We start from the raw sequence: 12,616 nt of genomic DNA, 5'->3' as shown, positions 1-12,616 counted from the left end.
AAGGTTTTAATGATGGTTTAGTGTGTCAATTCTTAACTAGGGTTTTATATGCGTAGAATAGGCTCTCCAAGTACTATGTATAATGTTAGACTATGTTTCGCAATAGTAGGAATTCGAAATGTCCAAGAATTTGGATGAGCGGACAAGGTAAGTAAATACTTACAACTACTTTAAATAAAAATATGTGATATGTCAGTGGACTAAGAATGCATTTCAATAATATGTTCTGGGCATATTACTTTTATATAGATGAATAAATGTTTAACTAAGTGAACAACATTTAAATCATATGACAAGATACACCGGTATGTGCGGTGTAATGGCCATAGGCTTACTATATGGGCTTGACCCTATGGTAATGTTTATTGTTTATGTTTGCTCTTGGATTCAATGGTTATTTCGTGACCAGCGTAGCTAAACTTGATTGGTGGTCACTATAGACATACCTCATTAGTAGCTGGGGGCCACCCAAGGTCAGATTCGGTCGGGTTGCTAGTGAGTGCACAATATACGTATGATATCCAGGGCACCTATATTGTATTATAGGTCCCTTTGGACAGCATCAACCTTACCAAGAATGGGTTAAGGGATAAACCATACAGAGAATAACTATGATTTACTGTATACATATCTACTTATAGCATGACTTCCCTACATTAAAATATCAGTGTTTGTTACCGAGATTATGCCACAAATTTTCATTAAAATAAACTATATTTTTATGGCATAGTAATGGAGACAATACATGTTACATTTGTGAGAACTCACGTCTACTATTGCAAGTTGTAAACTGTTACTTACAGGCTCATTGCATAGTCAACTGTAATATTTGCTTACTAAGTCATTGACTTATATAGTTAATTGCGGTTTAATAGACTGCCTGTATTTAGAGTGAGAAATTTCGTTAGGACGAAAATGCCAAGCGAATGTCTCACATTATCAGGTCTGGTTAGTATTGAGAATATAGTTAGAGGCTCTATGTCTGTAATTAATGATATTTATAAATCTCAGATCATGTATTTTCGCTTTCCACTTATTTTTACTCTATTATATGCTATGGGCGACACCACTAATCAGTTACCAATTAATTGGTCTTGAGGTGTTGCAAGTAACCCTTCCAAGATGAATCGAATTAATTGATTCAATTTTTGGGGGCATTACAAGAGTACTTCAGTTTTGTCCAAGCATTAGCACTATATAATCTGTAATTAACTATGCATAAGGAATTTCTTATGGTTATTGACAAAAAGAAAAAAGGGTTACTTACAACTAATTACCTTGTTTAATGCTTAAGCCTTGAAGGGCTATTAAACATTGATCTGGGCATTTTCTAACTTGGATAGCTTGAAATTCAGCACATGAACCGCCGGATTGGGATCTACAGCAAATAGCTACCCAAATTGCTAATAATTTATAATTGGGCAATTACTGTGAGAGAGGCCATATGAGACCTGCCTACCCATAAAGGTAGCCGGGCAACCCAAAATTTACTTAGGCAATTGAGACTCACATGAGATCTCTCATAATAGCTGCCCAAATTACTAGCTAATTGCTACCTTTGCTCCTCATTACAAAAGATGTTAGACTTTTCATCTTTGCTAGCTATATCAAATTCCAAACTAAATGTAATTACTCATTAATTTTTTTAAAAAAGAAAATGGGAAACTGTTGTGCCAAATACTACCTAAATTAATAGATAATAATTAATACGTTTTACTCGCAAGTGCACAAGATCAAACGATAGTATAGTGCAACAAGTACGAGATTGTTCCCACGAGGATTGTTGATTTTGCTTAGAATTTATTTAAAATATCAACTTTCTCAGTAAATTAATATTGATATATTGAAAGGAAATAAAGATAAATAAAGGTAGGGCTTTGATATCCACCACTAATCATACTCAAATAATATAACAATATGCCAGTGCTCTAATCATATTATCATAATACCTAATGTTTGCCAACTTAAGGGCATGGGTGTATACTGTAACTCTTTTTTTTTCTTAAAGGATATAACATGGGTGTATACTAAGTTATTCTTTAAGAAAGCATAAATCTATGGAAATTGACAAACACACGGAACCTAGGGCATGGGTGTAGACTCCCGGTTTTCCATGTTGATTAATTGAAGAACCCTTGAGGAATCCTTTTGTTACTCTATTAAGCCCAGGACTCGATCATCCAAATTGACTTAATTAACTAATTCATACCACATGCATATAATGGCCAATCACACACATATGAGGAATTCAATAAAACAGAAATTAATCAAGTTAAGCATCACAATATGATTATTACAAAGGCGCTAATATTGAAATATTAAATAAACATAATTAGGACTTCAATCTAGCCCTACCAAAGAATTAGATAGACATAATTAAAATAAAACTAAAAAGAAAAGAGAAAGAAAGAACCAAAAACGACTCCTTGAAGTAGCCTCCAATTCCTCTCCCCAAAGTTGTGTCCCATTGTGAGGCTTAGAGGTCTTATTTATAGGCCTAGAGAAATCTTAGAACCTCTAGTAAACCTAGAAAATTCGTAGGGTTTACTCCTATTACAAGTGGGACTTGGAAAACCCTGATATGGAAGGAAAGGGGATTCTGGCCGCACTTGTCTTTTCTCCAGCGCACAGGTGCGCTTGATCGCAGCCCATGTGCACTCGATCGCAGGTCTGCGATCGATCTTCTGTCTTGGGCACTCGATCGCACATGCGATCGATGCTGCTACTTGTGCGTACGAGCACTTCCACTCGTCTCTTGACATTCTCTGGTAGTGCGCTCGAGCGCAAATCCCCTATGATCGATCGCACTATCAGAGCCTTTAGCTTTTCCCAATTTTGCTCTTTAAGCCCGATACTTCTAGAAATACTTTCTTTTCTTCCAAAAACCTGCAAAACAAAGAAAATACAAAAAGGAAATAAAATAGCATAAACTAACAAAACTAAGGAATTAACAAATATAATTTAAGGGCTAGAATATGAATATTTTGGCACTTAACAAAAACTTCACTTACCCTTCTTGAATTGTAACCCATTTTTACAATATCTCCCCCTAAAGTTTAAAACCTCTTAATTTAGTGTATCAAACTTTTAATTTTTTTCAATGTCCTCCCTTCGTTAGGATTTTCCATTAAATCCCAAAAAAATTCCTAAAATACCCCTTTTTTTAGAAAACATATTTAAACTTTTTTGCAAAGATTGAGACATGGATTTTTTACAAATACCGTTAAATTCGAACGAACGCCTTAATCTTTGCAAAAAAGTTTTAAAAAAAAAAAAAAAAATTCCTAAAACAAATGGGGGTATTTTGGGAAAAGTTAACAGAGAGGTGAGATTGAAAACAATTGAAAGATGGATACACTAAATTGAGAGAAATTAAACTTTAGGGGGGACATTGCAAAAGTGATGATAATTCAGGGAAGTAAAATGAAGTTTTCCAAAATAAAATTTAAAAAAAAAAAAAAAAAAAAAAAACTAAAGGACTTGTATTATTAAATTGTCAAACATGGATTTTTTTTTTTTTTTTTTCTGTATTACCCAGAAGTGAAAAGACGTTCTTCTCGCTGGGTTTCTCTCCTAAACCTTAGTGGTGAAGTGATTCCCTCTACCTACATTCTTCGGGTGAGAGGCGGGGATTGACGAAAACAATTGGCAGATTTTGGAGGAACGTAAACGTTAGTCGGAATGGGAGATATGGCGGAGGATGTAACCAAGATGTGGGAGAAGTTTAATCTGTTGGAGGTGGAGAGTGTGGGAATCAAGACCCAAGAAGAGGATTTCGAATCCTTGGTGGTAAGAGGCAACGCTTGTGTGATGGGGAAGCTTTTAGCGGATCGAACGGTGGGTAAGGAGATCATTAGAATTCCTCTGCTACGAGCGTGGCAACCATCTGGGTGGGTATCGTTCAAATCAGTAGGAGCGAACACCTTCCTGATCGAATTCGAAAACGAATGGGACAAAATCCGAATTATGGAGGGCCGGCCATGGACTTTTGATGGAGATCTTGTATCCCTGGCGGAGTTCGATGGTCTGACTCCCCCGAGTGAGATTGTGTTCGAGAAAGCGGCGTTCTGGGTGCGTATGTATAATCTCCCTTTGGCGGGCATGAGCAAGGAGATGGGCACCCGGATTGGGTCGACGGTGGGAGAGGTGGAAGAGGTTGAGATAGATGAGAATGGAGCAGGCTGGGGCGAGTTTCTTCGAGTAAGGATCGTGTTAGATTTGACAAAACCGCTGTCCAGGGGGAGAATGCTGCACGTCCGTGACAAAACGATATGGATAGCATTCAAGTACGAGAAGATCCCCAGATTTTGTTTCAAGTGCGGCATCATTCGCCATGGTCGCCGAGGATGTATTGCACCTGGAGGGCGGAGGACGTTGGGGAATGGAGATGCGGCTCAGTTTGGAACATGGCTCCGGGTCAACCCAGGGGGAAACAGGAACGGAGGGGCAGGGAGAGGCAGACCCAACACTACATGGCGAAACACAGCAAACTCTCCAGCTTACTCGGCGAACTCTGACAGAAGGGAGGAAGATGAAGGTAACAATGGCAATCCGATGGAGGCGAACGGCGGCGCATCCACGGGGACAGGGGAAACACTATCACAGCCCAACTCCGGCTTAAACGCCAATTTTGGAAAGTCCCAGCCACTATTCAATAACAACGGGATTCCAGGAAATTCGTTGTCGCAGGAAAGGGAAGTAACGGCTAGGGAGAGTTATGAGGAGGAGCTAGAAGGGCAAATATCTCGAATTGATGAGATAGCGGGTGATCCGAGAGCTGGCATTAATGGGAATAACGAAGCGCCCCCAGCTAGCAGTCAACCCCAGCAGGCGAATGGGAAAGGCAAGAATATATATATGGGGCAATGGGATACAATTAAGAAGAAAATGGTTTGGGAAACTCTGGAAAAGGAAAGTGATGTGGCAAAACTCAAGGCACGCTCGGGGCACATTGAGTTTATGGAGGGATCCTTCGCGACACCTACAAGGAAATATCCAGTACGGGGCAAAACTAATTTGGGGAGGGCTGATTCTGAAATTATGCTCCAGAATGGGCCGTCTTTGAGTGGGCCAACCCATTGGAAACGGGCCAAAAGAGAGGCAAGTGGAGTTCACATTGTGGCAGCCAGTGGGACAAAAATGGGGAAAAGGAAAAATTCTGAAATGCAAGTTGCTAAGATGAGAATGGTTGAGAAACGATACAGACTCGTGGATGAGAGCGAGGAGGCATGTAGCGACAATGGGGCGGTGGCTACTGAGCAGCCCCGCCATACCCAATGAGCTTTCTTAGCTGGAACTGCCGAGGGCTTGGGAACCCTCGAGCAGTCCGGGACCTTCACCAAATGGTGAAAGAAAAGCGGCCCAATTTGGTTTTCCTTATGGAAACCAAACTTCACAATAAAAACCTTGATTTTCTTCGAATAAGACTCAATTTCGACTACATGTTTGTGGTGGATAGTGTGGGTAGAAGTGGAGGTCTAATATTGTTATGGAATGAAGTGATACAGGTGACAATACAAAATTACAGCCGTCGACACATCAATGCTCAAGTCAAAGTGGGTAGGAATGGAGTTGAAGGGAAATTTTCCGGGTTTTATGGTCACCCGGAGGCAACAAAGCGGAAGGAGTCCTGGGCCTTATTGCGACACTTGGCCACATTAAACCCCGTCCCGTGGCTTTGTGTAGGAGATTTCAATGAGATAGTCAATCTTTCGGAGATGAGAGGAGGGGCAAAGCGAGCTAGATGGCAGATGGTTGATTTTCAAGAAGCCTTGGAGGATTGTCAACTATGTGACTTGGGTTTCAAGGGCCCAAAATATACTTGGGATAATGGGCGAGAAGGGGTGGCTTATACCAAAGAAAGGCTTGACAGAGTTACGGCCAACACGGAATGGCGAGTGATGTTCCCTGCAATGGACGTGACGGTGCTTGCTAAAAGGAGTTCGGACCACCACCCATTATTCGTATGTCTGAATGAGCACCGGCGATGGACTTGGGGAAGAAAGAAGCCATTCCGCATGGAAGCCGGCTGGTGCAAACGAGAGGATTACAAGAAAGTGATTCACGACACATGGGCCGAAAGATCCCAAGCTGCTGACCCGTGGAGAGGCATTAGTGGGAAGATAAAACGGTGTCAGCGAGCCACGATGGTATGGGTGAAAAAAACCGTGAAAGTCACTGAGGCATTAATACAATCAAAAACTAAAGAGCTGGAGGTACTACAGCAGGGTGAAACGGAAACAGAGAAGCAGGCGGAGGTGGAACTTCAAGCGGAAATTCAGGGGCTGTTGGAGCAGGAAGAACTAAAATGGAAACAGCGAGCCAAGGAGGATTGGTTGCAAAATGGGGACCGAAATACGAAATACTACCATGCATGCGCTTCCCAGAAAAAACATTGGAAAATAATAGAAAAGATCAAGGATGAAGAGGGCTGTCAGTATTCTGAAACAGAAGATATAGAGAAGGCTTTTGTGAGTTATTTCCAAAGTTTATTTACCTCAGCCCAACCTCAGAATGTGGAGAACTGTATCTCAGCCATTAGCAGCAAAATCACAGAGGAGATGAATGATAAGCTGGTAGCAGATTTCACGAAGGAAGAAGTAAAACAGGCCTTGGATCAAATGGGCCCCCTCAAAGCCCCAGGCCCAGACGGGTTCACAGCCAGCTTCTATCAGCAAAATTGGGCCACAGTTGGCCAGGAGGTATGTGATGTTGCCCTGTATTTCTTAAATTCATCTCAATTGGATGCTTCCATAAATAAAACAAATATTGTCCTCATTCCTAAGAGTAAAAACCCGACCTGTGTAACTGGTTTCAGACCAATTAGTTTGTGTAACGTGCTCTATAAGATTATCGCCAAGGTGTTGGCAAACAGGCTCAAGGTGGTTCTCCCCAATGTAATCTCACCATTTCAGAGCGCTTTTCTGGCTGGAAGACTGATTTCTGATAATATTATAGCTGCGTATGAGACTTTCCATACAATGCACACAAAAATGTGGAGTAAGGTTGGGTTCATGGGAATTAAATTGGACATGAGCAAGGCCTACGACAGGGTGGAGTGGGAGTTCTTACAAGCAGTTATGGGCAAAATGGGTTTTTCGGATAGGTGGATAAACCTAATAATGAAGTGTGTAAGCACGGTTACATACTCTATTATAGTGAATGGGGAAGCGGTGGGGTGTATACTTCCAAGTAGAGGGATTAGACAAGGCGATCCTTTGTCGCCTTATCTATTCCTCTTATGTGCGGAGGCACTCAGTTCTATGCTAAGTAAGGCGGAAAGATTGGGTGTTATTACCGGGGTTCCTACCTCTAAGAAGGGACCAAGGTTGAGCCATTTGTTCTTTGCGGACGATAGTCTTTTGTTTTGCAAGGCTAATTCGGTAGAGTGGCGAAGACTCACCAAATTGTTGGAGGAATATGAAATAGCTTCGGGGCAAAAATTGAACAAAGAGAAGACGTCCCTTTTCTTCTCTCGTAACACTAGCCCGGAGAAGAAGGAGGAGATTACTAGACTATCCGGATTAAAGGCTACCCAAAGCTATGAGAAATACCTAGGGCTTCCTACGATGGTGGGGCGGTCACGCTACAAAGCATTTAAGGGAATAAAAGATAGAGTATGGAACCGCCTAAATGATTGGAAGACTAAATTTCTTTCCCAAGCCGGAAAAGAGATCTTACTTAAGGCGATGGTGCAGGCAATACCAACATATTGTATGAGCGTGTTCTTACTCCCTATTTCTCTATGTAAGGAGTTAAACACACTTATGCAACGATTTTGGTGGGGCCACAAAGAGCAATCATCCAAGATCCATTGGATGAGTTGGGAAAAAATGGGCACTTCAAAGGATAAAGGAGGGTTAGGCTTTAGAGACCTTAATATGTTCAATAAGGCTCTATTGGCAAAACAAATGTGGAGAATGATACAACAACCGGAGTCTTTGGTGGCCACAATCATGAAGGCTAAATATTTTCCTAACAGCTCGATATTAGATGCCAAATTGGGATCCAGACCTTCCTTGACTTGGAAAAGTATTTTGGCCTCTAAGGAGTTATTACAAAATGGAGTTCTCTGGCGGATAGGGAATGGAGTCGACGTAAGAATTTGGGGAGAGCGATGGCTCCCAACTCCAAGATCATTCATTGTACAAACTCCAAGATCAACTCCCTTGGAAAATTTTACAGTGAGCCATTTAATTGATACTGAAGCCCGTGAGTGGAATAGAGCTCTTATTTCATCAATATTCCTACCCGAAGACGCTGCAGCAATTCTGAAAGTACCTCTTAGCCCACTCCTTCCTAAAGACCGACTGTAACATCCCCAGCCCGTTAAGGCTGAGTTTGCCACTTTTCTTCTTTTACAACAAAAGTTCTTGCAAAGATCTATAAGGTCTATCAGAGTACTTGATTTTAAAGGATACGAAAAAATGTATAAAACATTATTCAAGAGATTTTATTACAAGCGAAATTAGAAAACATTAAACTTTAGTTGCGGAATATCATATTATTACAATCACTGATATGAAAAGACTTTTAAAAAAATAATTATTCCCATCCCCATTCCGGCCTCCTATTACAGCGTCCTTTCTACCTGAAAACAAGAAATAAAACTGAATGAGCCCAAAGGGGCCCAGCAAGTAAAATCCACAACCATAAATAGTCTTACTCCTTGTTCTCAGTTTTGAAAATCGTTTTCACAAATAAATATACATCCAGTCATAATAATAATACATGTATGTACGATTGCATCTTCCGTAGCATATACGTACTATTACATATATTATTAGATCATCGTCATAAATCATCTTTATAAATTATCATCATAATGCATCGCTATAAATCATCATAGTATATCATCATTGAAAATCATCATAGTAAATCATTGTTGAAATTATATTATCACTTTCTCATATTAGGGCCCATGTACACTATTACCCCTGTGTACGAGGGTTGCGGGTCCTTGTGACCATGGCACTGAACTGTGGCCTCAGCCATGCCCGACCGTTAATTAACTCTTTTCTTGGTGCACTCAACGGTCATGTTGATGGAATACCACCTTCTGGCATAGCCTCCTTCAGTGGTTTCGCCTCCATCCGAGTATCGGTACCGAACTCCTCTCATCCTTACTTATCTTGGGGCCAAAAATACTCTCCTCCATACATGTGCCCTCATTTCATAAACATTTATCTCATCTCTTGTACTTTTCTTTGTACTTCTTTTGATGCATCTTAGAGCAACATGTAGGAGGGTTTATCATCATTTTTCTTTCTTATAATCATCATCATTTCTCAACTTTCTTTTCTCAAAATGGAAACCTTTTCAAATATAAACTTGTTGTACTTAGAAAGCGTTTAAATAAATAGAAACTTTCTAGATAATTCATTTAGAAATCCTTCATGCATGCAACATAACTTCATAATACGTAAATAAAATAATCATTTACAATTTACTAAAGAATGAATAAATAGCATGACATGAAGTAACTTTAGAAGGGGTAGTGAATTTACTTACCTCTAGACTGAAGCTAAAAGTGGTATGAAGGAATCTAGTTGCTCCAATATGACTAACACCACTAGTATATCTTTTGAAACTAATTTCTAAAGTCCGCTATCTCTTGTGTTCTTTCTTTCTTGTAGCGCTTGGTCTCGCCCTTTCTCTCTCTGTTCTGAGTAAATACTCTTAGAAAGAAGAAAGACCGAGTAAAAAGCGGAAGAAGGAAGAATATATGCAAGAGATGGGAGAGGAGATGAGTTGTGAAAATTGTGAAGGAGAAGAGCTCTATTTATAGGAGAAAATCAAACACTTTTCTACCTTCAATTTACAATTATACCCTCATTTTACTATTTCACCTACCACCTACTATTCCACCTACCACTTACTATTCTACCTACCACTTACTATTTCACCTACCACCTACTATTCCACCTACCACTTACTATTCCACCTACCACTTACTATTTCACCTACCACTTACTATTTCACCTACCACTTACTATTCCACCTACCACTTACTATTCTACCTACCAATTTCCAATTACCATTCATACAATATCATAAATTTCTCAAGAATTAACATCATTGCCTAATATGAATATAATCATAGCATCAAATTAATATCTCTAAAATAAGACTTTCAAAATCTTAGGTGCTACATATTTACTATCCTATTATTTCACCAATTACCATTCTCTAATTACCACTCTCATAAATTTCCCAAGAATTAAAATCCTTAGCTACAATGGATATTAAAATAACATCATTATCATAATAATCTATTTAAATAGCTTTGAAAATTCTGGGGCACTACACCGACTAATATGGCGTTGCACCAAAAATGGGGTATTTACGGTCAGGAGTGCCTATCACTTGGGCATGGAGATGAGAGCGTCACAACAACCTGGATGCTCGAAAACGATGGAAGTAGCTGAGGAATGGAAGATGTGTTGGAGCCTGAATACACCAAATGCAGTCAAAATGTTCATATGGAGGGCAAGTCATAATTTGCTCCCCACACGAGGTAATCTGTTTCGCCGTGGAATATGTGATAATAATTTATGCCCTATATGCATGAGAGAGGAAGAGACAGTGGCCCATGTTTGCTGGAACTGCCCTGCAGCAACGGACGTCTGGGGAGGGAGCAAAATTAAGTTGCAGAAATGTTCAACCGAAGGTGGTGATTTCCGACAGATTTTCAAGGAGGTGGTGTCCCGGTGTGACAAAGATGAAGTGGAGCTGTTCGCAACAGTGGCTCGACGTCTATGGATGCGTCGGAACGACCTCATCCATGGAGGTAACTTTACGCACCCTACCCTGTTGCTGAAAAATTCTGAGAAAGCATTGTCAGATTTCCAGAATACAAATAATAGCTTGAGGGGGAAAGAACCGTCTGGGGAGAACACAAATCAGACCCTCTGGCAGCCGCCACCGTATGGGATGGTTAAATTAAATTGGGACGCGGCGGTGGATACAAAGGGAAATATAATTGGTTTGGGCATCATTGTACGCGATGAAAAAGGATCCTTCCTGGCTGCACTCAGCAAGCAATTATGCGTTGAGGTTAGTCCGGTAGGTGCAGAAACGTACGCAGCACTTCATGCAGTTATGTTCTGCATTGAACGTGGATACCTGAAGGCATGGTTTGAAGGTGATGCATTGCAGGTGGTGCAAGAAGTCAATTCAGAGAAACCCTGCGAAAGTCTGCATGGCCATTTAACTGAAGCCATTAAGGAGGGCCTCCGAGGTTTGACCCAAACACGTTTTACACATGTTAAAAGGGAGGCAAATGCTGCTGCACATGAATTAGCTGTACAAGCCAAAACCCATGTCATAGAGACAGTTAGGTGGACTTCAATCCCACCATGTATCTATGGTATTGTATGTCGGGAGGAAATTTCTCCCCGTCATTGATTTTGCTCTTTTAGAGCTTCAATAAGAATCCTACAATTACCCTTTCAAAAAAAAAAAAATTGTCAAACATGGAAATGCTTCATTCTTCCAATGGAGTAATGATATAAGGAGGACTAACTAGAATCTTTCCAAATATGACGTGACTTTTAAAATTAACATTGAATTTGATATGGTCATTATTGAATTTTGATCTATTGGTAATTCTAAAAGACATGTCACATTTGGGAGGACTAGATCTAGTCTTCCTAATATTATTACTCATTTCAATGACCCTTAGGATAGATTAAGTTACTCCTTGAAACCATGCAAAATATGGTGAAGATGAAGGCAAATGCAGCTTCTATTACCTAGGAGTGAAAAGACGGTTACAGTTATAGGTTATTGACTAAAACCCCTAACCACAACCCCTAGGTGATTAGCAAAATCGTTAATAACTGTTAACCACTTTTTAAAAAGAGAAAATAGAAGAAAAAAATAAACAAAAAAACCCAAAACGATGTCGTTTCTACGGTAATACGATAATACTCTATTACATAAGATGTCGTTTCTTTATATATATATATATATATATATATATATATAAGAAAGGAAAAAGTGAAAAGAAAATAAAGTTATATAAAAGGTATAGATCAGGGACATCGGTAACCTTCTCTTTGGGAGTTTGAAAAGAGAAGGGAGCAAGATGCCATGATTTGTGTCAAATACCATTATTCTCCCAAATGTAGACCTAAACATTTACATATAAAAGAAAGGAAAAAGTGAAAAGAAAAGAAAGTTATATAAAAGGTATAGATCAGGGACATCGGTAACCTTCTCTTTGGGAGTTTGAAAAGAAAAGGGAGCAAGATGCCATGATTTGTGTCTAATACCATTATTCTCCCAAAAGTAGACCTAAACATTTACATATGCAGCATCTTTTGTTAGTGCTTTGTTCTTGATTCGTATTAACAAGAATAATTAAAGGGTCTCCAAACCCGCCATTAAGGAATGGTGTTTCAACTATTCCTCTCATTACCATCCACAACTTCTTGACGGTGTTCAGTTCTTGGTCAAGCATTGCATCAATTCACCTTTTATTAAAAAAAAAAAAAAAAAAAAAAAAAAAAAAAAGAGGCGCCAAATCTACATATATTATGTATTGAAATTTAACATAGCAGTAATTCCATATGTCATGACACCTCTTCTTGAATATTTGAATTTCATATTTTCT

Source organism: Corylus avellana, chromosome ca4, assembly GCF_901000735.1.
Source record: "Corylus avellana chromosome ca4, CavTom2PMs-1.0".
Classification (NCBI taxonomy): domain Eukaryota; kingdom Viridiplantae; phylum Streptophyta; class Magnoliopsida; order Fagales; family Betulaceae; genus Corylus; species Corylus avellana.
The sequence above is the reverse complement of the archived record's forward strand: the minus strand, read 5'-3'. Positions refer to the sequence as shown.